The 27,214-nt window shown below is 40.5% G+C and overlaps 1 long non-coding RNA gene across 1 annotated transcript; it reads left to right on the top strand.

The window, feature by feature from the left end:
* LOC129047885 (uncharacterized) lies at positions 1-27,214 on the top strand. Its single transcript, XR_008509746.2, has 3 exons — positions 1-119; positions 3,930-4,058; positions 27,165-27,214. It is a non-coding gene; the product is annotated as an uncharacterized LOC129047885 (long non-coding RNA).

Raw genomic sequence — 27,214 nt, forward strand, 5'->3', positions numbered from 1 at the left:
GGATGCTCCGGTCCGCTTCCTTTTCGTCCTGCCTGGGCAGCCCCGTGGACTGGCAGGAAACCGTTGTTCTCTCCACCCAGCTGTGGCTTCATTCCATGAGGCTGGAATTTAAATCAGGGGTGAGTTAATATACAGAATTTTACCCCAGTGACCTCCAATTTATTCTCTTCTCACTTACGGGGTCAGGCCCCGTAGTTATGTTTCATACTAGCAGTACAAATTGTACAAGACTCTTACAAAAATCAAGCCAATCAGAAGTAATAAGATGATAAAACTCAGCCCTACCTCACTGTAAGAACTCTCAGTATGTGAAAATTTATATATGTAGAATGATAATGCCTCTACAAAAAGACGGATCCCATTACAAAATAATTACTGAAAACTAATAATTTGCTAAAGGCCTAAATACACATAAATAGGAGCATTTCCTTACAAATTTACGGTACTGTGCCCAAATTTTGCTCACTTAAAATGTTCTCTTACTGCATTTGTTACACAAAGATAGACCAGCTCAAACACCCATCCTGGGTCTGGATAAGATAGATGGAATTTTATCAATGTCACTTTTGTTTCAGTGTTGCTGCTTTGACATTAAGTAGGCAGTATGAATAACCTGAAGGAATAGTAAATAAATATATTCTAAAGAAATAGTAAGGGAATTAAAGTAAAGTGGTGTTCCGGTGTTCACACAAGATCAAGCTTTCTACGTTTCTTCTCCATTGCATTTTATCATAGTTCTGACATACCTTTTTTTCACATTTTAGAGTTCATGCCTTGTGTACTTTACAGTTTTATACCTTGTATATTTTTAATGTCATTAAAAAAAAAAGCCTCAACTCTAGGCATTTTCACTTCCTATGCCGTGGCTGACACTACAGAAGGTTGGACCTAAAATAATCGTGACCCCTTAAGGCAAGACCTCCAGCTTTTGAAGTGGGCCAGACTTCATGCCTAACAGCTTTAACCTCTAATAACACAGAGGGATAGAAAAAGAGCCTAGGATGAGAAGCCAGCCTTTCATCTGGGCTATCTTTTCCTTCTGAGTTCTTACAAGGGACTACTTTAATTATCTATTCTGTTGCTTTTCTTAGCAGGCAGAAAATTTTCTGGGTTTAAATGTAACATCTTTCTTTACCCATGAATCTATGGAGAAGTCCACTTTTCATGAGCAGTCAATTAAATCACTCCTCAGCTCTGCGGCCCCAGTTCCATTTGCAGCTCACACTGCCACTTCATGAGGAGGAGAGGTGCTGGCAGGCATCCAAGTCCACACACCAGGCTACAGAACCAAAGTTTGGGAAGTGTTGAGTACCATCTCTACAGGATTATGCCGCCACGAGTGTGCCATTGTGAACCGCCGTCAGAGCCCTGGATTAGGTTTATTATCTCCTCTTCCATTCCCCGGAAATGCCTGCTCCAGATAGGCAGGGATTGGCAAATCTTTTATCGGCATTCTAAGTACGAGTTTATGGAACAAAATTCAGTTAGCAGAGGAAAAGGCACACACAGATACAGACCATACATGATTGTCATGATTGTACAAACATCTGGCTTCCACCCAGAATATCCACTCTGCAGTCCATCCTTATTCTCTGCCTCTGGAAAGCAGGATGCTCCCTTTCCAGGGCTCCTCATCCAAGCCTGCCTTGTCTAGGGGTTCCCCCTGTGACCAAGGCAGTGAGCTCTGACCTGGCTGGAGTCCCCTGGTACTTCTCCAAGATTCCAATGGAGCGTGCTCATTAGGAGTTTTGCTTTTCATGTTTCTAGGTTCCCCACGTTGGTTGTTGAACTATAGTCACTCCACTTGGAGAAAGAAAGCAGAGAGAATCCTCGGGGGTTCATTTCTAAAGCAGTGACTCACTTTGTCTTCTTGCCACTGTTGCTGGCCTATCATCTACCTCCATCTGTCTTTATGCTACACCAAGCAGACACCAGAGACATTTAAAAAAAAGTCTCTCTCTGCATCAAAAATGATCAGCAGGACTCCACCTAACCATAGGTCAGGTGCTTCCAGCTTGAATTCTTCTCCATGACAGACCCCTGCAGATGAACTCTGGTGACCACTTTCTGTTCTGCCTTTTGTTTTGTTCCTGTGTGAACCACAGTTGCTCGGCTGAGTGGAGGAGGGTGGAGTGGAAGGAAGACAGTGCTGAACTTGAAGCCGGCAGACAGCGGTTTTGATCCTCCTGGCTTGTGAACTTAGCATTGGTGTAACCTTCAGATATTGTTTAACCTAATTGAGACTCAGTTTCTTCACCAGTAAAATGGATACACGAAAGCCCCTGCTGAGTCAGCAGGAGCTAACAGAAACCCCTTCCTCAGGCCCTCAGACTTAATCTCCATATGATTAAGGATTTACTACACGTGTTCTGTTTAATAGCCAAAAGCCAGACTCACTTAAGAAAGTACAAATGGAAGCCAATATCGAAATCTAGAGACTACTAATTGATAGAAAAAAGCTCAGCAGAGTCTGATATATAGTGGAGATTCAGCGGGATTAGCACTCTTTGCCTTTACAGCAGTCCCCTGCAGCACCTGATGGATATGCTTTCACTCTAGATTCCAGGCAGAAATCCCTAGGAAATCAAGGAAGAGGAGGTGAAAAGTATTAAATCCTCATTGCAAGACATTCGGCATTGTTAGGTTTTCTCTTACAGAGCGAGCTTGTTGGTGTGTGTTCTCTTAAAGCAGAATCGTAAAGCTAAATAGCACTTATCTGATTGTCTTCAGGAGTGTTCACTGAAGGTTTGTTAAGTGCCTCGAGGTGAGGCTTCTCTAACTTCCCAATCTCCTTATTGATTGTGATCTGAGGTGGCAGAGTGTGAGCTTCCCTGAGGTACCTGACAAGCCAAGGAAGGGATTCCCGGGGTGTGTGGTCATTTAAAAAACCGTACTTGTGGATAAGGCAGTCACAGTGCAGGGGGTCGCTTTGGATGTGAAGGGGAGAGCTGAGGCTATTACCATAGAGGAATTCTTTCTTTAGAAAGGCTTCTCATCTCTCTTCATGTGTGGTTTTGGGGCAGAAAAGAGGTGGGAATCAAATTCTGTTCAGCTTTCATCACTCCCACGTCACTCAGATGGGGCACTCTTACTATTTATTGAAATTAATGTCTTTTCTATTAATTCTGATAATACGGCTTCCTTGGAAAGACTGATGGCCGGCCTTTTATTCATTTGCCCTGTGTGCACATTTACTGAGTACTTACATTGACACATTTTGTTTTTCAAGTGTCCTGCAGGTCTTAGCTCATTTATTCCTCACAGCATCTCCATGAAGTGGGCACCATTTTTATCCCCAATGCACAAAGGAAGAAACTGAGGCAGAGAGAGGCAAACTTTCTTAGCACCCTTCTATTGCTAGGGATCCTTTATGTTGTATGGCTATTGACTTGAAAGTCTCAGTTTCCAATGAATTTTTCCTAAATGATCTAGCCTGCACCATTTGCTCACTAAGCAATTAGTATGTTTGTTTCACACAATGACAGACAATCTGGACAGTAGGGGAGAGTACCACCGGGAGGCATCGGTGATACTAGATCCTGTATGTCATAAAGCAGATGGCCTGGACGGTCATGTTTATAGAGTACACCTGTAATTTTAAGATATTTTCTCAGTCTCTGACCTCATGCCTGTGGTTCTGTAAAACATCTCACATTTCCTTCCAAAGCAAAGGCACCAATGTGCATTTCTTCTCAAATGATTTTTAAAGCACTCGATAGTCTATCCAGTTTGAATACATTTGTGAAGCAAATTCCAAAATTGCGTATTATATCTTCTGGAATGGTGCTTGGTTTGGATATGGTTTATTGGTCCCCACTAAATCTTATGCTGAAATGTGATCCCTGTTGTGGCAATATTAGATATATAGCCTGGTGGGGTGTGTTTGGATCATGAGAATGGATCCCTCATGAATGGCTTGGTGTCCCCAGGTTTGGCCCTTCTTCGCACATACTCGTTTCTCCTTTGACCTTCTCTGACATGTTTTGACTCATCATGGAAGACCTCACCAGAAGCCAAGCAGATGTAGGAGCCATGCTTCTTTCACAGCCTACAGAACCGTGAGCTAAATAAACCTCTTTTCTTTATAAATTACTCAGTCTCAGGTATTCTTTTATAGTAACACAAAACGGACTAAGACACATCATTACTGTAAAATAAAGGAAGATTTTAAAAAGTGGAATTAAATATACAGTTACTCCATAGACAATTAGGAATAATTTGGGCAGCATGGTAACAGCTCGTGCACTGCATTTGGGATCCACTCCTGCTCTTTGAACCCAGAAGAACCTGATTCAGATTTGATTGACAACATGACCAGGGTAGGATGCCTAGAGCTGGGGTCTGGTTGAAATGAGATGGGATGATCAAAGTAGGTGATCTGCTGTAGTAGAATGGTAAACCGGGATTCTTTTCAGGATGCTGGCAGACAATATTGAAAAATTGGAGTAAAGTGAGTAAGAAAGAATGTGGAAGGCAGGTAAAATTGATGAAGGCAAGTGATTCAAACCCTAGGCTGTTAATCCCAAGTGTTGTCACCATGCTGTTTTTTATAGTAGCTGGCATAGGTGAAGTGCCACCCAGGAGCCAGGCTAAACAGCACTGGATTTGCTCACGTATGAGCCAAAGAATGCTGAGTTATCTGTGACAACAGGTGTTTTTAAGGATGGAAAAGGAGCAGGGTCTGATTCTTTGCTCTGTTCTTACCCCATGAGTCTAGTGATGACACATTGTGTGTTTCCAATTTTCCCCCAATGCCATGACCTTTAGGAATTCCATCCATTTGGCCCCTTAGCATGGGTTAGTCCAATGCAGGTTGGCAATATTGGGAATTCACCTATTCTCAGGCAGTCAAACAGGCTCTTCCATTCTCCTTTTCCCTCTCCCACCTCTTGAAATACTTTACACCCTTCGAGGTGCATGTCAGAGGCTATTAGTCTACAAGGCTTCTCCAATATTGTTTCCTTCTCTCTGGAGCTGGATTTAGTCTTTCTCTCCTTCGTGCTTCCTGTATTATAGCACACACCAAAGACTATCTTGTATTTATCTTCATTATTTGTGTTCACATCTTACCTTGACTGAAAGCTCCCTGATGGTAGGATTCGTATTTTCCTCATCATTGCTGCCTCCATATCACCCTTCATAGTGCCTTGTACAAAGTGAATGCCCAAGTGACTTCCTGTTGAATTGAAGCAGATTAAAAATCTGCCATAGTCCAGGTTGAAGTGAAAACATCAAATATTTTTGAAAATGTGTAGATTTGGGTGGTGGATTGAGGCAGAAATAGATGAGGCCCCAGGGAGTAGACACATTTGCAAGTTTGATTTCTACACCAAGCCCGTGTAGATCTGTTTCCTCCCTAAGCAATCTATCATTTTCATTGTTTTCTCCTATACGGTCTGTTTGTTCTTCTTGCTTTTTCAGAGATTAACTGAAGAGCATTCATTTTTCTGGCATTGTCTTTGGGTTATAGCAGAGCTTCTTTTGTCAGTGGAGGGGAGGGGCTCTCTGGGTTCCTGCAGGGCTGCTCTCCTCCCTCTCCTCTCTCTTAGTCTGGAGTGCAGCACTGACCTCCTTTCCCTGTGAGGGAGAATCTCATCTGGCCACCAGGCTTGGACTTGTTTGGCGCCAGGAGAAGATAAGACAATGTAAGCAACAAGTTTCCTTTCATACCAGCTGGTTGGGGATTAGCCTCACCAGCCCCAAGGCAAAGCTTGCCTTTGCTGTTTAAAATAATAATCTATGCTTGCTTTTGTATATCTTAAGGACTGGGCGCAACAGTTCACAAATGAAAAGCTAATACAGAAATTCTTCTCTTCCTACCCTAATGTTTTCATTTTGTTTTGGGCCATTTGTTTTAAAACAGGGGATGTTCTATATCTGCAGTGGCCCCCTAACTGAAATATTAGACAATTTCTTTCTTGACAATAATTCTCATCTCTGCGAGCCTGGATTTGGGGAAGGGGGAGAGAGGGAGAGAGAGAAAGAGAGAGAGAGAGAGAGAGAGAGAAGTCTGAGGGCTTGGGGAAGGAGTTTCTCCTCAGCTCCTGGTGACTCAGCTGGGCTGTCTGGGCTATGGAAGACGCAGGAGAAGAGAGGCATTTGGAAGCAGATGAATGGAATGATCCAACACATCTCAATCAGGCCACAGGGGCAATAAAGGAGACATGAAATGTCCCCTAGTCCTTCCAATCCATCTTGAATATTTCAGGCCCCAGTGGTCTTTGGTCTTTAAGAATTTTCATCGTCTCTAGTCTCTTTCTGATCACAACCAGCATTCAGTAACTGAAAGCACAAGAATTTCACCTGTCCCTAAGTGCTGGCAAGACATCAGAAAACAGTAAGCATAAATCAGGAGTAGAAAATACAGCTTCATGCATATGTAACCAGTGGGTTTTACAAGCATCAACTGGGTTATAAGCAAAACACAGCATTATAATCTTTCATCCAGCATATCTTGAAGCTCAATTAAGTGGGATTAATTTTCCCCTGGCTTGGGATGTCAGCTCTGTGGATCTTACTGCTTTTGCCTCCGTTCTTATACAGAAGGTACTCCAAGGTCACTGTAGGTTGCAAACATACTCTCAATTCAGTAATTAGAATGTCATGGTAAAGATACTCATCAAAACTTTGAACGTGATAGCATTGAATCATTTCCATTTCTTCAGTGCTGACCTGCATCGGGGTCCATCCTCTGGTTGACTCTTTCTCAACTGCCTCTCCCTGCTCACCTCTTCTTCCCATACATTTTTTCTTCCTTCTGATTCCTTTCCAGGGTCAAAGGTGGGAGGAGGAGAGATAAGGGTGCACTGTGGTTTTTACAAGGCTGGGTAGCTCTGTTATCTTTGGGCCTAAGGCTGCTGTCCTGAGGTGGGTTGTGGATAAGAAGATGATTAAAACAGATCCTTTCTCTGTGGATGCTTTTTTGGCCTCTTTGATGTACCTGCTGAGCTCCTTCTCCTGTGGCTTCTTTTGCCTGTGTGGATTTCTCTCTTTCAGGTGGCCACTTGTAACTTCTCTATCAGCCTGTAGGATCCGGCCGTACCCTTTCAACTCCTGCTGAGGTCTTCCCACCCTTCTGTGTTACCCTCTTGGGCAGGACCCAAGACAAGATGAGCTTGGTCTCTCTCCAGGGGCATGGCTCACCCCAGTCCCCAGGATCTTTTACCCAACAAGTCCTGGGCGTGCAGGCTGACCCCATGCGGAGCACTCTCCTGGCTTTGTCATGAAAGAGTGAGACAGTTCCTTGCTCCCAGCACAGTGCCTTGCTCCCCACTGGAGGGCAGGCCTTAGATAATGCTTCACTTTGGCTTTCTCAGTCATGAGTCAGAAACCGGTCCTCTACCAACTGCAGGGAACATATTTCAAAATGTACTGTGGGGTTTTAGACATCTTCTTCACCAGCCTGTCGTCCTATACCTTTGTCCCCTCATAATTTCCCAAAAAAGGGAGAATGCAATACAGCAACACCTCTAGCAAACAAACAAAAAAGCCCTTGCCAGCTTTCTTCTACCTTCTTTGATGTCCTTTTATCATTTTGATCTGGCTAGAAGGTTCAAGATTCACGGGACAAGGTTTTGAGGCCATATTCTTTTTCCATTTGCATATGGAGGTGAAGGTCTTGTTTTATTCACTTTGATATGCAATATCTGTTGTTTTATCCTAGTCAAAGCTGAGGCTAGAAGGATTCAGTTCTCACATATGGCTGCACATGTTACCCAAAGCAGCTCTGACTAAAAAGTGATGGGCCTTTAACTCTGCCCTTGCCCAGTAATATTGGGCAAGCCATTTGGGTCTGCCAACTTCAGAAGCCACAGAAGAATAGATCTATAGTGACCAGTCATTTTTATTAAGAGCAAAAGGCGGCTGGGCATGGTGGCTCATGCCTGTAATCCCAGCACTTTGGGAGGCAGAGGCAGGCGAATCACCTGAGGTCAGGAGTTTGATACCAGCCTGGCCAACATGGTAAAACCCCATCTCTACTAAAAATACCAAAAAAAATTTGCCAGGTATAGTGACAGCGCCTGTAATCCCAGCTACTCAGGAGGCTGAGACAGGAGAATTGCTTGAACCTGAGAGGCAGAGGTTGCAGTGAGCCAAGATAGTGAGTGCCATTGTACTCCAGCCTAGGTGACAGAGCGAGACTCCATCTCAAAAAAAAAAAAAAAAAAAGCACAAGGCAATGCCAGTATTTCTACCCAACTCTTGGAGGTAGAGGTGGGGAGGGTAATAAGCGCTTAGGAAGGGTTTTAGCTCATTGTTGTGAGGGGAGAGACAGAAAACTTGAGGATGTTTTCTCCCTAGTGTTTCAATGTACGGGATGTGGTAGGAAGGGAGACAAGCATATTCATTGTATTTAGGGGGAAATCACTAGATTCCTTCTCTAATCAATAAGTTCACAAGTTCCACTATCACATATTTCCCTTATGGGCTATTTGGCTATCTTTTAATATAATAACGCTACAATACAAATGACCACAGGCTTGGCGGCACATAACAGGCAATATGTATTGCTCATGATTCAGGGGGTCGATTGGGGGTCAAGTAGATGGTTCTGCTGATCTGGCTGGGCTCACTCACTTGAATAAAGATTAGACGGGTGATTGAGGCTGACCTTAGCTGTAGCGACAGTGGAGATTTCGCTCTGTTCCATAGACATATTTTGTTTATTTATTATTATTATTGTTTTTTGAGACAGAGTCTCACCATCTTGCCCAGGCTGGAGTGCAGTGGTGCCATCTTGGCTTGCTGAAAACCTCTGCTGTCTGGCTTCAAGTGATTCTCCTGCCTCAGCCTCCCAAGTAGCTGGGATTACAGGCATGCACCATCATGCCTGGTTAATTTTTGTGTTTTTAGTAGAGACGGGGTTTCACTGTGTTGGCCAGGCTGGTTTTGAACTCCTGGTCTCAATTGATTTGCCCACCTCAGCCTTCCAAAGTGCTGGGATGACAGGCTTGAGCCACAGTGCCCAACCTCATAAAATATGCAAGGACTCTTGAGGTTTAGGCTTGGAACACACACACCTCATTTCTACCTGGATGTCCTGTATTTTTTTATTTGCTAGATCTGGCAACTCTACACTTCATTTTACTGGTTGAAACAAGTCACATGGCTGAGCTCAGAGTGAAGGGGTGAGGGAGATCACCTTGTTCACCATCAGAAGCCGTGCAAAGCTACATGGCAAAGGGTGAAGATCTAGAGACATAGTAATGTGGCCGATCTACTACATGGATGTTTGGTGAGCTTCTGTTTTCTGGCTAAGGACCTACACAATACATAAGAATCTTCCTCATGTTCTTTTCACTGTGTTACTGGCAGTAATCTTTGGATTTTTTTTGAGGACCAGAGTTACTGCCTACAGGATGTGTTGAGAGCCATGCAGAGAAACTAAGTGAACACAGTCCCCTGTTAAACTGACTTCTGTCCTCACAGTGGCTTTGCAATACATAGGATTCAAATTCCTGCTTTGGCAACATGACAAATTTCTTTGCCTTTTGGCTGGCACTCCATGGTTCTGAAGAGTCAAAACTGTAAATGTTAACTTTGAGAATATCAGCATGTTATGGTACCTAAATCACATATGAGAGAAAGAGAGAGTGACAAGGTGAGCTGGAAGAACAAGGCAGGTTGCTAAATGGGTGTTAGAGAGTTGGGAAGATGGACAGAAGAAATGGCAGAAAGGAGGTTGGAAATGGAATGTAGCTCAAGCCATGGTTTCCAAGGCTGTATGATTGTCACCTGGTGACATTGTAAGTTCCTTAGTTCCCAGTGAGGATTGGGAAACTTTTGGTTCATATCAGCTATAGAGACAGCAATCCAGTTCCTCAGCTGGGTTCCTTACAGGTTAGATACATGTTAGTGTGAGTGGGATAGCTCCCCTTGGTAGATTGAAAATTGGTTGGAAAACTTTCCTGTGTGAGAACAAATTGCACATAAATATTATTTAATCTCTGTTTTTCTCAACTGCATTTTAATTTTATAACCAACATTTCTTGACATTAGAGAAAATGAGTAAAAACATTGTATTTGATTCATCACATATTCTCTTACATTTTTGAGTTGCAAATCCCCCCAGAGATAAATCAAGCCAATTCCTTATTACTATGGATATTCAGAATTTGGTTCCCGCTTTTGTTAAATGCAGTAACCTTAAAAGTTTTATGATCTATAAGTATTTGTTTTATGAAAATAAGGTTTGGGAGATGGAAGAAGAGAGGGCAGCTATTAGCATGACTTAATTTTTATTGCTTTTGAAGTAAGAAATATTCATTGACTTGAAGGTGAATTGTTTTATTTCTGTAAAAAATATAGTTTACAATGAGTGAGGGATGATGATGATGTATTTTTTTGGGCTAGTACTTTCAAGAAGACTATTTCTAAATGCAAAATGCCAAGCAAAATCCCTAGAAGAGCAATCTCCATATTGCTTTAGTACTTTCCTAGCCATGTACTATACCCCTTCCATTTCCTCTGTGCTTCTTAGGAATCCTTTCTTTATATACTTAGAATTTTTTTCTGCTTTGAAATGAAATACTCCACAGAGAAATTACTTTCTATATCTGTTTTAAACCTTTATTTAGTTAATTAAAATGCATATTTAAGAGTTATAGTCTGTGCAGCTTAGATTTATGACCCTAAACACTTAAAGTCAACAGTGTATGAAGTCTGGTATGGTTGACGGGGCAGAGAAAATATGTAGTGCAAAGTACTGAAATTTTACAAGCTTTGGCAATAAAGGGTAAAGACCTATATTCATTTAGAAACTAATGTTAGAAAACAATGCTTTGTAATTTCAAAGTTTATCATCTCAGTTGATTCTCAGAATAACCTTGTGTAATATAGGCAGGTCAAGTTCTTATATCCCCATGTTAGTAATGAGAAAATTGAGGCTCAGAGAGGTTCAGTGAATTTTCCAGCATCATCTTGCTGGTATACTGAATAACTAGTTTAGGAACCCAGATGTTCTCTACCTGAGTCCTGACTTCTGTGTTACAGCATTATGATTTTCAAGATAGAAATGAATAGTTAGGGCTAGCCCTGGAGATACAAAGACAGATGAGATTTTATTCTATTCTCTGCCTCCATGAAATCAAGGTTGGTTAATAATAAATAATAAATAATAAATTCTAGTGTCCAATAGCTATGTAGAATGGCTGTAGTTAATAATAATTTGTTGTATATTTCAAAATAGCTAGAAGAGAAGATTTGAAATGTTCCCAACACAAAGAAATGATAAATAGTTATGGTGATGGATATTCTATTAATAAATATCCTTATTTGATCATTACACATTGTATGTATGTATCAAATTTATCAAATATACCCCATAATTATGTACAATTATTATATACCAATATAAAATATAAATGAGACATCTTCCCTGTTTTCAAGGGCTGTTTGGGGGTTCATCTGGGAGACAGGAAAGCCAGGATCTTTGCAATACAATTTGATAAGAACAATCTTAAGAGCTACAGAATGAGGCATAAGGGAAGGAGGGCCTATTTCTATTAGGATGGGGGTGAAGAGAGTTCAGGCTGTTGTGTTTAGGAGAAGGAATTTTGGTCCATGGCAATATTTCACAAACTCTGGATATAAAAGAGTAATTTTTCTTTCTGCGGTCAGGAGACTGAGTGATTGAGGAATTAAGTTGATGGTTTTGAATACAATTCCAGCTGAGCAAGAAAGTCTGTGGCAATTAAAGAATTCTTAGTCTGAGAGTAATGGCCCTTCCCAGAGAAGGTAGCAGGGTTAAGTCCTGTAGTAAAAGATGGACCCCGAAATTTGACCCTGCCTGGAATTTCAGAATGCCATTGCGGCAGATGGCATTTTCCAAAGACAGCTACTACAATCTCTTTTGTCTCTCATGCTTTTCTGCAATGTGACCTTCTCCTCTCCTATCAAGAGGTTGAGTCTGATTCTCCTCCTCTTGAATCTGGGTGGACTTGTAACAGCTTCAACCAGTGGAGTATGCAGAAGGGATGCTGTGTGGTTTCCAAGGCTGGTCATAAAAGGTGAGGCAGCTTCTGCATTGTTGTTAGAACACTCCTGTTTTATTTAGGGTACTTTCTATGAAAATTAAATTGGTACCATCAAGGATGAGCTAAACCATTTATATATCACATCTATCTATATAATCTATCTAGTATCTATGTGCCTATCTATCTATTTACCAAAAAGTACCCAAGACAAGCCTCAATTTAGAGATTTATTTTGCCAAGGTTAATGACAATGGCCCGTGACACAGCCTCAGGAGATCCAGAGAACATGTGCCCAAGGTGGTTGGGTTACAGCTTGATTTTATACATTTTAGGGAGACAGACATTATAGGCAAAGACATACATCAATACATGTAAGGTATACATTCGTTAAGCCTAGAAAGGTGGGACATCTTGAAATGGGGACTTTCAGGTCATAAGTGGATTCAAAGATTTCCTAATTGGCAATTGGTTGAAAGAGTTAAGCCCGGCCTGAAGAGTTGAAGTCAGCTTGAGTTAAGGTAAGGGGTGGAATTGGTTGTGGAAACCAAGGTTTTTGTCATGTAGATAAAGCCTCCAGATAGCAGGCTTCAGAGAGAATAGATAGATGGTGAATGTCTCTTATTGGACTTTAAAAGGTGTCAGACTCTTAGTTAATTCTCTCCTGACTCAGGAAAAGACTGGGAAAGTGAAGAGAATTCTCTACACAACGTAGATTTCCCTGACAAGAGATAGCTTTGCAGGGCCATTTCAAAAGATGTCAAAAAATAGATTTTAGGGGTAAAATACTTTGATTTCCTTTAGGACCTATTATCTGTCATGTGATGTTATACCAGCGTCAGGTCGGAATTGGTATCTTATTGCTACAAAGAGTCTGTTCTGTTAGTCTTAGAGTCTCTATTTTAATGTTAATGTTGGTCGGTTGTGTCTGAAATCCAAAAGGGAGAGGGTATAATGAGGTATGTCTGACCCGTCCTTCCTGCAGTGGCCTGAGCTTGTTTTTCAGGTTTCTTTAGAATCCCTTTGGCTGAGAGGGAGGTCCGTTCAGTTGGCTGGGGGGGGTCTTGGAATTTTAATTTGGTTTACATATTCATCTATCTATTCTCTCTCTTTCTCAATGTGAGAGAAAAGTGTTTCTATCACAATTCATTCTATTTTACTATTTTTTGTTTTACTGTCAGTAAAATTATAGATATGTAAAATTTTTTATTACAAAGGATCAGAATAAAAGTTGAAGTTGAAAATGGGTATATTTGTTTATTTAGAAGACAATAGAGAAAGGAAAAAGCTAGTTAAAAGAGAGGAAATATTGTACACCACCCTAAAAGGGTCTAATGTTACTCTTCCACAACGTCTTGTATTTTGGGGGTTTTCTCCATCTCTTAGGCTTCTCTTACTCAGTTTTTTTTGGTAGTCTCTTGTTGCTCTAACTTACTTTTTGATGGTTTCCATGGTTACTTTGAAGGCCCTGTTTTGCTTCCTTTGTCTTCCTTTCTATTCCCATATTTCCCTTCCTTTCTTTTTCCCTACACTCTCCAAGGGTAAGCTTATCCCCTCCTTTGGCTTAATTACTATTTACTGCCAGCAGCCATTAACACTGCAAACATTTATTGAACGCCTTCTGTGTGCCAGGCATTCTTCTAAGAGCTAGGGATACAGTTATAGCTTAAATTATTTAGTGGTTTTATGCTTGTGAAATTTATTTTCAACTGGCAGTTATCACCAGAGAAATTCAAGTATTGTTGTATAAATTTATATTAACATAAAATATGTGTTCTGAAGATGAGTGTTTAGGAAAGAATGAGTAACTATTAGCAGCTTGAGCCACAGACATTTCCCACGTCTCTTGACTTGGAGAGAGTAGCTCATTGTTCTTGGAATTAAGGTAGCATGATTGATGAGAAAATAATTTTCTGTTTTGACACATATTGCACTGAGTAGGATGCGATTGGGAAGTCCTCTATGATGACAGCTATTAATGGCAGAAAATCTGCTTGAAGCAGATGCCAAGAGAAAATAACCAGGAAGACCTTACTTTGTTTGGTCTGCTTGGCTCTCATACCTGCATTGCTGATTAAACTGGATCACTGTGAGCCAGGCTCCTGGACTTTAGATTAATTTTGATAGACTTTTTTCTTGGTCTGGGGTTGTTTGGTAATGTTGATAGAGACTTTCGAGAGGAATAACTAGAAAAAATACCACGAAGCCATTCGTACACTTGAAAGCAGACATCTTTGGTGTTATTTATATTGAGTATATACTATTCCTTATTTTGGGTTATGTATGAGGACATTCTTGGCCTCCAGCAAATTCTAACCCTAGTGTAATTTGTAAAATTATTTGTCTTGGAAAAATACAGAAAATCACATTTTAAATTATTATGTAGCTTTTATTTCCAATCCATTGAAGAACTTAAAAATCAACATAAAGCTACACCCCATCAGTGCTATGTATTTATTATTTCGACTATTTGGAAAAGTCCATCTAAACCAAAATAAACAGTCAACATCTTTTCATAGACTATTTGCTTCTAGACTTTCTGCATATTTGATATATTTTGTTATCATGCTGTTTAGGGCTCTTTTTCCTTTTGAATTCAAGACACCCAAGGACCTTGTTCTGAAACTACCCTCCATGAAAGCAGCTGGTGGTCTGTTGCACACACAAAGAGCCGTTAACTTTGCAAAGCTCAGCCTCCTCTTCTTACGTCCATGTTCTGCACTGTTCTCAAATGCCAGTAGTTACTAATTGTCTTCAACTGTGTCACTCTCTTGAGGGCCCTTTGGTATTAAAATCTACAGAAAAATTTCTCAATCAGACCCAACCCTGGTGATGGGTTTTGTTACGAGCAATTAGTTTGAGTTCCCTTTTGTTTTCCTTGGTCAAGAAGTTGCCCGCTAACCTGAGGAGAAATACAGATGCATCTGTGATAGGAATGGGATAGAAAATAGGAGAAATTAATATTGTAGTGGAGTGCATCTTTGGGTAATGGCAATATGCAAACTTATAAAATTTCTCTGAAGCATAATAACTTCTGAGTATAGCAGAGTAGCAAGAGAGAGAAGGAACAAACTCTTATAGAAATACCTACCATGCACTTTGGGAGGCTGAGGCGGGTAGATCGCTTAAGCTTGGGAGCTTGAGACCAGCCTGGGCAACATGGTCAAACCCTGTCTCTACAAGAAATACAAAAATTGACCAGGCATGGTGGTGTGCACCTGTAGTCCCAGCTACTTTGGAGGCTGAGGTTGGAGGATCACCTCAGTCCAGGGAGGTTGAGGCTGCAGTGAGCTGTGATCGCACCACTGCACTCTAGCCTGTGTGTCAAAGTAAGGCTCTATCTCAACAAACAAACAAACAAACAAACAAACACCTACCATGTAACAGTCTCTGTGGTAAGATTTTCCTAATTTTTCTCATTTATATCTCACAAAACTAAGATGTTATTATTATCCCTAACTCACAGATGAGAAAACTAAAGTTCAAAGATATGAAATGGCAGAGCCAGGATTTGACCCCAAATTCAAATCTAAAAGCTTAACTTGTTTCCAGTTTACTAATGTTAGAGCTCAGAAAAAAATACCCCAAAGTATGGTGCTTTGGCATCCTGAGTACTTTGAAAGCAGATTGGAGGGCCTGAGAAGCAGCCTGAGAAGAAAAGTTCTCTTGACCTTCTCTTGCTTTCCTGTCTTCCAGTCTTTCTCCCCCAAAACAAGACATGGAAACCAAAATTCCTCTTCCCCAAGGAGGTCATAGAAGATAGAACCTCTCTCTCACAAAGCAAGCCATAAAACCTAGAAAGGTCACTCTCTCTCTTCTCCCTTGAAGACTCTTATTCCAGAGGGGACCTGCCCATACCTAGGGGAAAGAATGCTACACAGAGAGGCCAAGAAGAATCTGAACAGACAGGCCTGGTCAGACTTCCTTCCTCAGTCTATTTTCATTAGATTATACCCTCTGTATAATCACATTTCTACATGCTGTTCATTCTTCTTCGAATCTAAGCTTAAAAACAGATAGATTCTGCATCCCACCCGCCCTCCCATCAACCTCCTTTGATCTTTGGGTCTTCATTTCTTTCTTTCTTTTTTTTTTTTTTTTTGAGACCAAGTCTCACTCCGTTGCCTACGCTGGAGCAATCTCAGCTCACTGCAACCTCCGCCTCCCGGGTTCAGGCAATTCTCCTGCCTCAGCCTCTCCAGTAGCTGCGATTACAGGCACCCACCACCATGTCTGGCTAATTTTTGTATTTTTGGTAGAGACAGGGTTTCACCACGTTGGCCAGGCTGGTCTTAAACTCCTGACCTCAGGTGATCCACCCGCCTCGGTTTCCCAAAGTGCTGGGATTACAGGTGTGAGCCACTGCGCCCAGCCTGGGTCTTCATTTCTAAAGGCTCCCATGCTACATAAAATTTGGATTAAACACATTTGTTATGCTTTTCTTGTATTAATCTATTTTTTGTTATAGGAGTGTCAGCTGCGACCCTTTTGATGGGAAAGGAAAGGCACCACACCTTTCTGCCCCTACTCTACAAACACCATACTTTATATGGTATCCCCTGATTATTTCACGATGACTCAAGAAAGGGTGGGTCAGGACATCCCCACAAGTGCTTTAAATGTGACATTTGACCTCCGTAAGTGAAAATAACCAGAGGAAACACCCTCACAGAAAACCAGGAAAGCAAGTTAAGGTTTTCGAATGTCAGCCCAAGATACAGTCTTGACACTCAGATTAAGAGTCCCTATTTGCACTATAAACAAATTGCCTCAAAACCCATGTCTTTCATTCTCCTATTATAACCATAATAATAATAATAACAATATTAACAATAATAATAATTTTAGAAGGGAATCACTATGCTGGTTTTTCTGTGTGTTGAAAGAAAGGTGAAAATGCTGCACCTTGATGCTGTGGGTCTCCCCTCACCTTACACTAATTGGCTTCCGGAAGCTTTTTCTCTAAGTCTTAAATAGAAACACTTTACCTGGTGCTTTAGAAATGTGAAGATTCTTTTTGTTGTTGTTGTTAAGCAGTTCTTAAAAAAAAAAAAAGAAAGAAAGAAACTTAATTCAAAGTTTAGTTTCAATATGCTTGAATTTTAATCTCACATTTCTTAGCTGAGGCACATTTTTTCTTTTGGATGAGAAAGCACTCCTGGCTGCTATCGATAGTAAGAAATACCGTCCTGAGACAGATGTCTGTTTCCTCTGCCAGGCTGGTGTGGAAGCCGACCCATGTCTCCTCCCTCTTCTGAATATCGGAGGAAGCAGAAAGGAGGTATCAAGCTTTCCACCCAAAACATTTTTTCTCACCCTAATGCTCTTGCCATATCCAGTGTCTTTTAAAATAGCAGCAAAATGGCTCTGAAAGTCTATGACGTCAGCCTGAGGTCGGTCCCTACGAGCTCTCTATTTATGAATTGTGCCTATACTGAGAGCGGGGCAAGCTCTGAATTAGGTCAGACCTGGATTTGAATCTCAGTCCTAATACCTTAATTAAGCAGCCTTGCCTTTGCATAGTTATGGAACACAGTGTAGCATAAGACCTTTCCTGAGATCTAGGAATTTCAGTGAAGTCTCATAAACTAAAACAATGGGTGGTAAGTGCGCATACTTTGCAAGAAGTGCTGACATTTCTACGTAGACTTCCTTAGGAAGCAGCCAGACTCATCATTTCACAATTTGTCCCCATTGCCCAGCTTCATTCTATAAAAGAAAAAGGTGATACAGTAGAGAAGAGGAGGATTCATTGAAGGGCATATCAGGCTTAGAAAATGCCAGAGTTTTTCTCCGGTACTCCTTTCTTGGCCTCAATCTCTGGAAAACCATTGTTAGAGACAAGGGCCATCTGATGGAAAGAAAAATGGACATTTCACAATCCTGTTGTTTGCTTTATGGACTACAGCAGAGATCAGCAAACTTTTTTTGCAAAGAGCCAAATAGTAAATATTTCAGGTATTGTGGGTGTTAGGTCCTTATTGCAACTATTCATTTGTGCTGTTGTAGAGTGAAAGGTGTCATAGATAATACATAAATATGGTTGTATTCCAATAAAATTTTATCCTCAAAAATAGACTGGTCAGATTTGGCCTGTGGGTCAGAGTTTGCTGAACCCTGACTTACAGATTTATCCTTTAGTTCTTTTGGTTGGATCACAAATGAATTCCTGGAAGAACGTCTGATGGGCATATGGGAAAATAAAGACTAGAGTATCTTATGATGGCCTTGTTGGGAAAAATCGTAAAAGGTTTTGAAAGGAGCAAAAAAGATAACTGGGTATTTTTTAATAGAAAGCTAGACATTTCCTAGAACATTCTCCATAGTCGTGTGATTTCCTGGGGTCTCTTTCATCTGCTTTGAGTAGCTTTACAATGCTGTAACTTATAGAAAACTGAGTAATGCAAATTATTCCTGTCCATAGACATGCAAGCGAACTTTGTCTAAGGGAGAGGCACTTGATTTCCCTCCCTTCTCCAAAGAAGCAAGTTTTATATCTAAGGAAATTATTTTTACTTCAGCATTATTAAGGGCCTAAGTGTAAATCTGCATTTTGCATTCTTTTTTGAACTGATTCTAACATCTTACTGGTTCTCTCATTAATTAATGACTTGCAGATAATCTTTATACATGCTTTTTTTTTTTTTTTTGAGATGGAGTCTCAATCTGTCACCCAGGCTGGACTGCAATGGCACCATCTTGGTTCACTGCAACCTCGGCCTCCGGGGTTCAAGTGATTTTCCCTCCTCAGGCTCCTCAGTAGCTGGGAATACAGGTGCCCACCATCATGTCCAGCTAATTTTTGTATTTTTGTGGAGATGAGGTTTCACCATGTTGGCCAGGCTGGTCTCGAACTCTTGACCTCAGGTGACCTGCCCACCTCAGCTTCCCAAATTGCTCAGATTAGAGGCATGAGTCACTGCGCCTGGCCTATGCATGTTCATTTATATTTATGTGAGAGTCATAATTTCATCCTTTTATTTATTATTTAATTTTTTTTGAGACATTTCACCCAGGCTGGAATGCAGTGGTGTGATCTTGACTCACTGCAACCTCCGCATCCCAGGCTCAAGCCATCCTCCCACCTCAGCCTCCCAAGTAGCTGGGACTACGGGTGCACACCATCACACTCAGTTAACTTTTTAAATAGTTTTTGTAGAGATAGGGTCTCTCTATGTTGCCTAGGCTGGTCTTCAACTCCTGGGCTCAAGCAGTCCACCCACCTCAGCCTCTCAAAGTGCTGGGATTTCAGGTGTAAACCACTGTGCCTGATGATTTTATCCTTTTGAAAGCAATTATTCTTTAATAGCCAGAAAGGAGAGAGGACTTAGAGAAAGTGTGTTGGGCATCTCTTGTGCATCACTTCAAAGGTTTCTTGGCCACCTCCCTCTCACTCCAATCACTGCTGCCCTTTCCTACAGGTGCAGTGGGACAGGTCCTGGCCTCAGGCCCACACTGCATAGCCTTCCCTTCCTGGCCTTCGGTTTCTCTGATATAGTGAACCTGAACTCATTTATACTCAACTTGGAATTGTGGGGGGTTAATACCAGTGGGGCCACACGTGGTCAACCAGCAATGAGAGACAATAGATAAATGTTTTCCGCTTTCCTCAGCTTACCCGTCACCCCCCAACCCTGGCCACCATCCAACCAGCTCCAAGATGCATTTCAGAAAGGTCCATAGTCGGCCATGACAGGAAGACCACCCCTGTCATTCACTGGGGTCAACTTCATAAAGCATACCTGCTGTGGCTCTGCCTCCTTCTGTTTCTTTCTAGCTCACCTGCTGTCTTGCTTCCTAGGATTGTAATCCCAAGTAAACTACCTGCATGCAAGCCTCTGTCTCAGGCCCTACTTTTAGGGAACTCAGGTGAAGACATGCAGAGGCCTGCACTTGAATTGTTTGTTGGGACAAGGATTCACAATGTTTCCTGGAGGCTAATTGACCCTGAGCAGGACAATCAACAGTGAACGCTGTTGGAAAAATGCCATCCAGGAGGAATGTTTGCTGGGACGACGGGTCCCCACAGAAAGAGATTGCATATGGTGTACAAATAGAGCGTAAGGATTGAGGTGGAGTGAAAGAAACAAGCTTGAAATTGCATCCATCACCCTAGGGAAATGGTGTAATGGGGAGATCTCTGAGGAGGAGATGAAAACATTTACAGTGAACCCCACAGAAGAGCCAGAGTTTGAATGACTGCTTTGCAAGAGCTATTAGGCATATAAAAAAGAACTATAAAAAAGCATCAGCCAAGAAAAAAGCTTATTCCACTTACTGCTCTTGACCGTGGAGGAGCCACAGCCAACAGGATGAGTAGGTGAGGAACTGGATTAAGGACAGGGAGAGAAGAGACCATGCCTCCTCTACTGTCCACTCATGGTCTGAGAAATGGTGGGTTCAGATTAGGGGTGCAGGATGGGAGAAGTTCTTAATTGCTAAAGAGATTGAAGTTTTGATTTGGACTGGATTGGATTTTTCTTTTTTTCTGGGACATAGTCTTGCTCTGTCACTAGGCTGGAGTGTGATGGTGCGATCTTGGCTCACTGCAATCTCTGACTCTTGGGTTCAAGTGATTCCCCTGCCTCAGCCTCCCAAGCAGCTGGGACTACAGGCGCATGCCACCACGCCCAGCTAATTTTTTGTATTTTAGTAGAGATGGGGTTTCACCATGTTGGCCAGGATGATCTCGATCTCCTGACCTCGTGATCCACCCGCCTCTGCCTCCCAAAGTGCTGGGATTACAGGTGTGACCCACCGTGCCCAGCTGGATTGGACTTTTCAATATCTGAAAATGAAACTCTTTCAGTGCCTAAAAATGACTGAAAATCTGTAGAATCTACCTCAGGTATTGTCAAAGAACAGGGAACGAAAAGCTGGTGGTATTTAAGATGGTCTTTCTTGAGTTTGTCCCATTTGAGAAACCAGTTACAGCAGTTCTTTAACATCTCTGGTTTTATTTTTCTTGTCTTTAAGATGGGGATACCAAACCTATCTTAGAGTTTATTTGTAAGGATTCAGATGCTTGGTGTGGTGTATGTTGACTAACTGATTCACTAAAAGAGAGAATGAAGGCACATACATGTCCAGGCCATGGCTGTTTTAAACTTCATAATTAGACTCCATTGGACAGATATTTTTACTCTTCGAGTGATCTCAACTCAAATGATCATCATCAAATGTTGCCACCTTCCAACTCTTACAGACTCTCTTGCTTTAAATACTGTCTAAATCATGAGTGTCCCTTTCTCAGGTAACTCAACTGGATAGATAGGATATTTTGATTGTGGCTTGGATGACATTGTTCCAGTTTCTGTATTATTCCATCAGGGTAGCCCAACACTTTTCCCATCATTTTTTCCTGATGCTCCTCTGTGTAATTTCCCCGTTGTTACCTAAGAACATTAAGGAATATTTCTGCCAAACTTAGCAACAGTATTAGTAAGGAGCAAGGGGCTGCAATGGAAATTTTTTATTCTCAAATGCTCTACCCTGAAGAATTGACTGCTGGGAGCATATACATAAATTTCTGCTTAAAGTCATAAGATGTTATTTGTCACTCAATCAAAATAAAGATGTCATTTTTAAGATGAATTTACAGGATTGCCAGAACTTAATTTTTCTGAGTGAAGCAGGAGATGCCTCCCTCTTTGCTCCACTGTGCTTCTGACTTACACTTTGTTCTTGTGTTTTTACCTTGCTGAGAGAAGCATATGACAAAGGATTTTGTCTGGGGACTGTGGCCAAGTATGACTTGAGAACATTTTCCAAAAACTCCACTATCAACAGGAGATTATCTCCTCACCCCCACCTCTGCCATTGTCTCTTCCATCTGAATTTACTTTGTAAATTTTTTTTTCCAGAAGAGAGAATAGTCTCATTTGGGAAATCATAAGAAAAAAATTCCTTCTGTGATGTTGATGATTATACCAATTGCCCATAAAGCATTTACAGAAGAGCTATGCATATCCTGTCTTTAATTCCTGGAATGTGCAGAGTCTCACCAGCAATAGCACATCTCCCACTAGGCTTGATCCAAATATGTGCCTGTCTCCTTTGAGGCAGAGAGGAAGTCTAGAAAATGACATGTCTATTTGGGTGACTGGTGACTGTGTGGAAGCATATATAGCAGCAAGTCTCCAGTAGGGTTGGCCTTTAGCAAAATATCCAAGTCACAAACACTTGGCACAGGTACATTTTCATTATTATTTTAGCTTGCTTTTTTCTAAAGTCAATCCCAACCTCACTTCCATGTGTCCCAAGCTGCTCATGGTGCCTTGCTGTCTTCTCAGTCCTGCTACCTTAAAGAGGGTGGTGGCTGGCCACACAGTCATATATACTTTGTTGGAAATCGCTGACAATGTATTCTAAGGTTATTGTTTACACAGGTAATTAACTTAAACAGGTAATTATTTTTCATATACCCCCTTCTTTTTCTTTATATTATTTTAAAGTATAGAAAATACATGCTTTTTGTAAAATGTTACATTGATACAGAAGAAGATACAATAGAAATTGAACATCCTCTTTTATCTTCTCTCTCACTCCTCACTCACACATCCTTTCCCAGAAGTAACCACATTTAAGAATTGATGTCAGTGGTCTATACTTCCTTTTCAGCTATTGTTTTTGACCTTCTTTTACTTAATTGAATGTTTATTAGCATGCCTATGGGAAAGTAGATGAACACAGTTAGAATAATATCTCTTGAATGTGGATATTTATGTGAATATTAGCACAGGTTTAGTGAAGGGTAAAGAGCTATACTGTATCTGAATTCTAGCTTCTTTTGAGAGCTTTCCATTAATTAGGACAGGCCAATGTTTCCCCAGTTACCATGGCTAACTCAATGCTGACTATGATACAGACTGGTTTTACAGATTTTAACATTGGGTATCAGATTTTAAGAAAGATTATTTTAAAGAGTTTCCTTGTATTCTACGGTAAGAGAAAGATCCAATTGGGAGAATAAGAATGAGGTAAAGAATCTGAACTGACACCAAAATGAAAGCCTGTGTGCTGTGAGAAGCATTCAAATAATTTTTTAATGAACTGGTTCCTTTGACTTATTTTAAGATCTATATGTAGGGGGTAATAAATGCATGACAGGAATAGAATAGATGGAAAAAAATCAAACGAGATTCTGCCCCATTAGTTATGACTGACAAGGAAAAGATAATAGCCAAAACGCAAATGGAGTTTGTTAGCAGAGGGAGATAATGATAATGGGACTTTTACAAATATATCAGGGAAGAAATAGATAAAAGTTTTTAAAAAGTTCAATAATCAGTAGAGATGGGCATAACATGAATGACTCTAAAATGGCTGAGCTTCTAGTGTTTAAATTCTGTAATTATGAAAAGAAATAAAGAAGGAGAGTTTAGACCACTGATGAATAATGAAGAAAATTGCAAACATGGCTGCCAAAAATGCAGATAAGTGACAGTCTGTACTTGGAACTTAGATATATCAGCACATCTGGTTGGTATGCCTCCTCTTGGGTAATATGAGAATTAGCTAATGTGTTTACCAAACTACTTACGATGCATAATTTTTATAAGATAATTGTGCTGATTTAACATGAACTAAATATCTAAATGCATTGAACTCTGGAGCTGCCAATTTTCAAAGAAAGAAAGGAGGGAAATTTGAGTAACAAATATTTGAAGGCACCAGCTCCATGGTTTTATTCTTTAAATTGACCCCTTTCCACTTTAGCTCAGAAGGCCAATAGTTGAAAAGGATTATGCATAATCCCTTATCTGATGTGAATTTAAGCTAAGAAAATGTAGGCACATTCTTCATCTCATTTCATTCTCTCTCTTATTTGTAAAAAGAGAAAAAAAGCTGTGTTAGTTTATCAAACTCAGGGAAATAATGTGGAAGATTGTCTAGTATCCAAAGCATGTCTCCACAGAGGGATCAATTGAAATATGGGAGAAAAATAGTAGTGCTTCTCTTTGTCTCTTAATCTTCTACTTCTATTAATATATTCTCCAAAATGAGAAATGAACTAAATTTACTGAAATTTAATTTATTGGTTGGCTTGGATATATTTATTTCAGTGTTCCACAAAAGAGATGTTGGTAGACGATTGATGATTTGCTTGCTTTCAGCATCTTGCAACATTTTATAGCCAGTCTGTTAAGTGGTTCTATTTTGTAAAAGTAAGCAGTTAATTTTTTAGAAATGGGGGTCTCATTCGGTTGCCCAGGCTAGGCTGCAGTGGTGCAATCATAGCTCACTGCAGCCACAAACTCCTGGGCTCAAGTGATCCTCTCACCTCAGCTTCCCAAATAGGACTACAAGCATGTGCCACCATGCTTGGCTAACTTTTTCTTTTTGAATTTTGTAAAGATGGGGTCTTGCCATCTTGTCCAGGCTGGTCTCGAAGTCCTAGGCTCAAGCCATCCTCCTGCCTTGGCCTCCCAAAATGCTGGGATTATAGGTATGAGCCACCTCTCCCAGCCTTATGTGGTTTTATAGACAATGTTACCTTGTGTGCATCTCAACCTTTAGATGGCAAGTGGACAAAAAGGTTCTTGCAAAGATACCAAAGATAAAATATATTAATAACAATGATGTAAGCAACAGGCAAGCATCAGAAAAAAAGAGACAGAGCTGACATTTTTGCAACCCCCTACAATATGAGTTCATGGTTAGCCACTTAAGAAGTAAAAGCAATGACAATCTAATTATCTAATTCTTGGACATAAAGCTTAGAAATTTTCAAGAAGACCTTTTGACATGTGAATTTATACCCATAACAAAGGTATTAGCTACTAATAGTATGAAGTCATCATGATTGGCAGAATGTTTATAAGTAGTTTTATCTAACTTTGCTATAGTTTGTTTTGTTTCGGTCCTCCAGATCTCATGTTGAAATTTGATCCCTACTGTTGTAGGTGGAGCCTAATATGATGTGTTTGGGTCACGAGGGTGGATCTTTCACTAATGGCTAGGTGCTGTCCTTGAGGTTGATGAGCGAGTTCTTGCTCTATTAGTCCCCCAGAGAGCTGGTTGTTAAAAAGAGGCCCCACCTCCCCCTTCTCTTGCTTCCTCTTTCTTGCTGTGTGATCTCTGCACATGCCTGCTCCTGTTTGCTTTCTGTCATAAAAGAGAGAAGCCTGAAACCCTCATGAGAAGCAGATGCAGGTGCCATGCTTCTTGTACAGCCTGCAGAATGGTGAGCCAAATAAACCTCTTTTCTTTATGAATTACACAGCCTCAGGTATTTATAGCAACACACAAGTGAACTAACACACACTTTATTTTATCTTTTAAAATTTCTAAATTTGCTACGTATAAGATGTATAAATAAGTATCTATATTTCTGGAATGCTTGCTAAACATTTATTGATGGCATGCTGAATTAAAAATGCTTGAAGATCACTGTATGTGAGAATGCATTTTAAAAAGAGTTGCTGTAGTGATTCCCCAAGGAGTGCTCTATAAAGTATGTGTGTTTATTACCTTATATGTCATATTTAGGTGTAAATTTCATGTACACAGTTTGCAATTGCTAAATTCCTGTGCCTTTCAATGAATTCTTCTACAGGTTGGTCATGGAATTTTCTGTTCTTCCATGGTGTGGAAATATGTGAAGACCAACCAAAAGCAGAGACTGTTTATTCAGAGGTTGTTATAGCAAGGGAGTCAGCTACCATTGCTTGCATTTTAGCAAAGACTTAAAGGCAAGAAGAAGGGTAGGAAAGCTCTATAGCGGAAAAAAGGGAAGGGTTCAGGTATATTCTGACTGACGGTTGTTGGCATGGGGTAGTTGGTAGGCAGGCTAACTAGAAGTGGGGCATCCTATGTGATTGGTTAGGGGTACATATTTGGCTTTGTCTGGTTGATCTTAAGTTAGAAATGGGGAAAAAAATGAGGGAAGCTGTCAGGTTAACCAAATCCTTGCCATTTTGTGCTGTTATAGAAGTTATCATTAAGCTTCTTGGATTGTTACTAGAGATAGGAGTCTGACTTCCTACAAGTCTGATTTATATTAGGCTGGCACCCTGGACTGCTTATTGTAGGTAAAGAGTTGGTTTCCTGGGCAGGTTGCTTCAGGTTGTGGGTCAGCGTTCTACTTTTACTTATGGTCCAGCCATTGTCCATTTGTGTATTTATCTCTCAGTGCCTGTTTAGTTTTATGATGCTCCCTCTATGACTCTGCTTAAAAATGCCTTCCAAGATTTTGCATTAGTACTTTCTGTTTTGACAGTTTGCTAAAAATTATACAAAATGATTTAAAATAGTTTCCACCTTCTGAATGTTGCACAACGAAGACAATAGCGCTGAAATCACTGCTCTGGATACTGCTGGGTGCATGTTAATTCTTTCCAGCCTTTGGGGAAGTAGATCTACAGCATCTATAAAGCTCTGTTCCAGAGGGTCTCTGGGGTCTTTCTGATGCTGGGCCTAAGTAGAATAAGTGTGCTAAAAAAAATTAAGTATATTCCACTCACAGGTGCCCAGCTTTAACTATAAAGATGTTTATTCCAAAAGGCAAAGTTCTTCTCATTTTCTTAGGATAAATGTATCAAATTGAGATAAAAATTATATTGCTTATTAAGAAAAAAGAACATTTTAAAAATACCAATTTTAAAATCTATTGAAATCACCATGTACCTTGGTTCTTAAAAAAGTATTTATTAAATTTTATTAAATATATTAAAAGTTTTAGCAATACTTGCTCATGAAAGGGAATTTGGAACAAACAGAACAGTGAAAAGAAGATAAAAAGAGTTATGAAACCCAAAGGAATTCAGCGTTATTTGAAAGTATTTCCTTCTAGTCTTTTTTTTTCTAGGTAAAAATATAAAAATAACATGTAAATAGAGCCATCGTTTTCCAAGTTTTTTTTTGTTTTTTTTTTTTTTTGTCTTCTTGCTCACTTCAACATATAGAGCATTCTGTTCTTACAAAAAAGTTCTACAAAGCATTCCCTGTAATTCTGCCCCATTCATCTTATCTGGCTTAAGTGAGAAAATAAGAGGAGGAGGTAGCAGCTCACTTGCTAGAAAACCACATTGAATTGTGTCATTGTGTTTCTATTCCCCAACCTGTAGACTCAGGAGGAATTAAGGGGAAATGATGTGATTAGCCACTTTTCTATATAAGCCAAAAAAGATACATGCATATTCTATTAAGACTTCCCTGCTCTATCCCTCCCCTCTCTTACTGTTTCCACAGCAGCATGGACCCTGAGGCTGACTTGTCTGACACTGCACGAAAGGAAAGAG

This window comes from Pongo abelii, chromosome 13 (genome assembly GCF_028885655.2).
Source record: "Pongo abelii isolate AG06213 chromosome 13, NHGRI_mPonAbe1-v2.0_pri, whole genome shotgun sequence".
In the NCBI taxonomy this organism is placed as follows: Eukaryota; Metazoa; Chordata; class Mammalia; order Primates; family Hominidae; genus Pongo; species Pongo abelii.